We start from the raw sequence: 5373 nt of genomic DNA, 5'->3' as shown, positions 1-5373 counted from the left end.
TTATAATTAATAGGAAAACTGTTTGGGTTTTTGTATAAAATATAAAAATTAAAAATTTTAAAGTAACAAATTTGTCAAAATATAACAAGCAAACATACCATGCCGGAAGTAGAGAATGACTCATACGCCACATACGTTCGCCGCTAGAAAGAAGAAAAAAGTTTAATTTTAAATTGTGTTTAAAAAAAAATTTAATCATTTTAATTTATGTCTAAAAGAAAACACCCTCTCATTAAAGGTTAATAAACTCTCTATAAAAGCCTTAGTTTTTGCTCTCTGTTGCTTTGTTTGCCTTAATAATAATAATAAAAAAGCAATAATAAAAAGAGAGCGAAATAAAATGGCAAAAACAACAAGATGAAAAAATAATAAAAAACAAACATTTGTTTTATTATACATGGCTGGTGATTGTTTCATAAAAAACAAGAATCCTTCATTATTTACTCATACCTACATATACATACATACACCTATTGTGCGAAACATAAGCAAGATAATTTTTATTGTAACAATTTATACTGGACTATAGACTAGACTATAGACTACAATCGACTAGACTATAGACTAGACTATAGACTAGACTAGACTAGACAATCGACTAGACTATAGACTAGACTATAGACTAGACTATAGACTAGACTATATAGACTATAGACTAGACTATAGACTAGACTATAGACTAGACTATAGACTAGACTATAGACTAGACTATAGACTAGACTATAGACTAGACTATAGACTAGACTATAGACTAGACTATAGACTAGACTATAGACTAGACTATAGACTAGACTATAGACTAGACTATAGACTAGACTATAGACTAGACTATAGACTAGACTATAGACTAGACTATAGACTAGACTATACTGACTATAGACTAGACTAGACTAGACTATAGACTAGACTATAGACTAGACTATAGAGTAGACTATAGACTAGACTATAGACTAGACTATAGACTGGACTATAGACTAGACTATAGACTAGACTATAGACTAGACTATAGACTAGACTATAGACTAGACTATAGACTAGACTATAGAATAGACTATAGACCAGATATAGACTAGACTATAGACTAGACTATAGACTAGACTATAGACTAGACTATAGACTAGACTATAGACTAGACTATAGACTAGACTATAGACTAGACTATAGACTAGACTATAGACTAGACTATAGACTAGACTATAGATTATAGACTAGACTATTGACTAGACTATAGACTAGGCTATAGACTAGACTAGACTATAGACTAGACTATAGACTAGACTAGACTAGACTATAGACATTAGACTTAGACTAGACTATAGACTAGACTAGACTAGGACTATAGACTAGACTAGACTATAGACTAGACTAGACTATAGACTAGACTATAGACTAGACTATAGACTAGACTATAGACTAGACTATAGACTAGACCATAGACTAGACTATAGACTAGACTATAGACTAGACTATAGACTAGACACTAGACTATAGACTAGACTATAGACTAAGACTAGACTATAGACTAGACCATAGACTAGACTATAGACTAGACTATAGACTAGACTATAGACTAGACTATAGACTAGACTATAGACTAGACTATAGACTAGACTATAGACTAGACTATAGACTAGACTAGACTAGACTATAGACTAGACTATAGACTAGACTATAGACTAGACTATGACTAGACTATAGACTAGACTATAGACGAGACCTATAGACTGGACTATAGACTGGACTATAGACTAGACTATAGACTAGACTATAGACTAGACTATAGACTAGACTATAGAATAGACTATAGACTAGACTATAGACTAGACCATAGACTAGACTATAGACTAGACTATAGACTAGACTACAGACTAGACTATAGACTAGACTATAGACTAGACTATAGACTTGACTATAGACTAGACTATAGACTAGACTATAGACTAGACTAATAGACTAACTATAGACTAGACTATAGACTAGACTATGGACTAGACTGTAGACTAGACTATAGACTAGACTATAGACTAGACTATAGACTAGACTATAGACTAGACTATAGGCTAGACTATAGCATAGACTATAGACTAGACTATAGACTAGACTATAGACTAGACTATAGACTAGACTATAGACTAGACTATAGACTAGACTATAGACTAGACTATAGACTAACTATAAGACTATACTAGACTAGACTATAGACTTGACTATAGACTAGACTATAGACTAACTATAGACTAGACTATATACTAGACTATAGACTAGACTACTATAGACTAGACTATAGACTAGACTATAGACTAGACTATAGACTAGACTATATACTAGACTATAGACTAGACTATAGAGTAGACTATAGACTAGACTATAGAGTAGACTATAGACTAGACTATAGAGTAGACTATGGACTAGATTATAGAGTAGACTATAGACTAGACTATAAACTAGACTACTGACTAGACTATAAACTATACTGGACTAGAGACTAGACTATAGACTAGATTATAGACTAGACTATAGACTAGACTATACTAGACTATAGACTAGACTATAGACTACACTATAGACTAGACTATAGACTAGACTATAGACTAGACTATAGACTAAACTATAGACTAGACTATAGACTGGACTACAGACTAGACTATAGACTAGACTATAGACTAGACTATAGACTAGTAACTAGACTATAGACAACTATAGACTAGACTATAGACTAGACTATAGACTAGACTATAGACTAGACTATAGACTAGACTATGACTAGACTATAACTAGACTATAGATTAGACTATAGACTAGACTATAGAGTAGACTATAGACTAGACTATAGAGTAGACTAAGACTAGACTATAGAGTAGACTATAGACTAGACTATAACTAGACTATTGACTAGACTATAAACATGACTACCGACTAGACTATAAACGATACTGGACTAGAGACTAACTATAGACTAGACTATAGACTAGGAGTATAGACTAGACTATAGACTAGACTATAGACTAGACTATAGACTAGACTATAGACTAGACTATAGACTAGACTATAGACTAGACTATAGACTAGACTATAGACTAGACTATAGACTAGACTATAGACTAGACTATAGACTAGACTATAGACTAGACTATAGACTAGACTAGAGACTAGACTATAGACTAGACTATAGACTAGACTATAGCTAGACTATAGACTAGACTATAGACTAGACTATAGACTAGACTATAGACTAGACTATAGACTAGACTATAGACTAGACTATAGACTAGACTATAGACTAGACTATAGACTAGACTATAGACTAGACTATAGACTAGACTATAGACTAGACTATAGACTAGACTATAGACTAGACTATAGACTAGACTATAGACTAGACTATAGACTAGACTATAGACTAGACTAGACTAGACATAGACTAGACTATAGACTAGACTATAGACTAGACTATAGACTAGACTATAGACTAGACTATAGACTAGACTATAGACTAGACTATAGACTAGACTATAGACTAGACTATAGACTAGACTATAGAGTAGACTATAGAGTAGACTATGAGTAGACTATAGACTAGACTATAAACTAGACTACCGACTAGACTATAAACTATACTGGACTAGAGACTAGACTATAGACTAGACTATAGACTAGACTATAGAATAGACTATAGACTAGACTATAGACTAGACTATAGACTAGACTATAGACTAGACTATAGACTAGACTATAGACTAGACTATAGACTAGACTATAGACTAGACTATAGACTAGACTATAGACTAGACTATAGACTAGACTATAGACTAGACTATAGACTAGACTATAGACTAGACTATAGACTAGACTATAGACTAGACTATAGACTAGACTATAGACTAGACTATAGACTAGACTATAGACTAGACTATAGATTAGACTATAGACTGGAATAGAGTAGACTATAGACTAGACTATAGAGTAGACTATAGAGTAGACTATTGACTAGACTATAAACTAGACTACCGACTAGACTATAAACTATACTGGACTAGAGACTAGACTATAGACTATACTACAGACAAGACTATAGACCAGATTATATATTAGACTATACTCTAGACTATAGACTAGAGTAAAGACTAGACTGTAGACTAGACTGTAGACTAGACTCTAGATTATTGATTAAACTATAGACTAGGCTATATACTAGACTAAAGTTGTTAAATAAATTGCTTAAACTTTGTACAATACTGTTTCATATACTCATACAGTTAGCATTTCAATCATTGCAGCCACCATTACGTATACTCAATGTACGTTTATTCTCATATAAAGTGGAAAATAAAGGTGAAATTTTCCACATCACACTTTTTAACATACAAACTCTCTCACACACACATAATTACAGAGATAAAATAAACGAAAAAAAAACTTGAGTACATTTGGAATGAATAACAGCTTAAGAGATAGAAAGAGAGAGTATTAATAGTCACATTTTCTTCTTTTTTTTAAATCGAAATCACGTTAAGCTGGAGGTCCATATTACGCTACATTTGAGGATAATTTTAAACTTCAATATCATTAACGATTGAAGACAATTTAAAGCTAATGTTAAACTCAAAAAGGACCTTAAATTGAATTCAGCTTGAAGCAAATTTCAGAATCGAAAAAGAGCCAAGAAAGCTTAGGATTGAATACCAATAATAAGGAGGATATATAATGTTTTATCTCAGGGCGGATACTATCAGAGGTAGAATTTATAAACCGTGCCAAATGTATTGCCGTGGGTGAAAGCTAGGATGAAGTAGTCCTAAACCGAAAAGGGGATTTAAAGTTGTTTACCAGGTCGGACGCTATAGGGAATTTCCTAACAATATGGACCAAATTATTAGTAAATTGTATCAGCATCGTATGACATTAATTTGGTGGCGATTTTAAAGATCTCAACATTAGAATATATCTTTCAAATATTTTCTTTTGACACAAAAAAAAAAAAAAAAAATCAATCATTTGGAAAATTTTTCTTTTGATTTATGGAATTGCGCGATTCTCTTAAAAACGATTTTTAAAATGGACCAAATTATTAGGGATATTATTCAACTTATTCCTCTTATTCCATATTAACATATAAGCCAGTTACACTAACCAATTTTATAAAGAAATCTTGAGCAACTTTCGATTTTTCTCCATGAAGTCTCAACCAGTTTCCGCGTTAATTAAGATAGCGGTATCAGAAATTTCAGAACTATTAGAAAATCTTTTGAAAATTCTTTCATTTGATACCAAAAAATTGTTAATACGTGCTAATTAAATAAAATTTTTCTGAATTTTTGTGTTGACATTTTTGGAAAAATTTTAGAATTTTGTTGAAATTTTAAGGAACGGCAC

At 31.9% G+C, this 5373-nt stretch overlaps 1 long non-coding RNA gene across 1 annotated transcript in view; it reads right to left on the bottom strand.

The window, feature by feature from the left end:
• Positions 1-83: 83 nt before the first annotated feature.
• The window catches only part of LOC119610127, an 86302-nt gene continuing 81012 nt past the window's right edge, over positions 84-5373 (bottom strand). The window contains exon 3 of the long non-coding RNA XR_005231976.1: positions 84-143. This is a non-coding gene — a long non-coding RNA (uncharacterized LOC119610127). The remainder of the gene's footprint in view (positions 144-5373) is intronic.

Source organism: Lucilia sericata, unplaced genomic scaffold (genome assembly GCF_015586225.1).
Source record: "Lucilia sericata isolate MDLA Ls3-8-SP2 unplaced genomic scaffold, ASM1558622v1 Contig001121F_arrow, whole genome shotgun sequence".
In the NCBI taxonomy this organism is placed as follows: domain Eukaryota; kingdom Metazoa; phylum Arthropoda; class Insecta; order Diptera; family Calliphoridae; genus Lucilia; species Lucilia sericata.
This window is presented reverse-complemented; position numbering and strand designations above follow the sequence as displayed.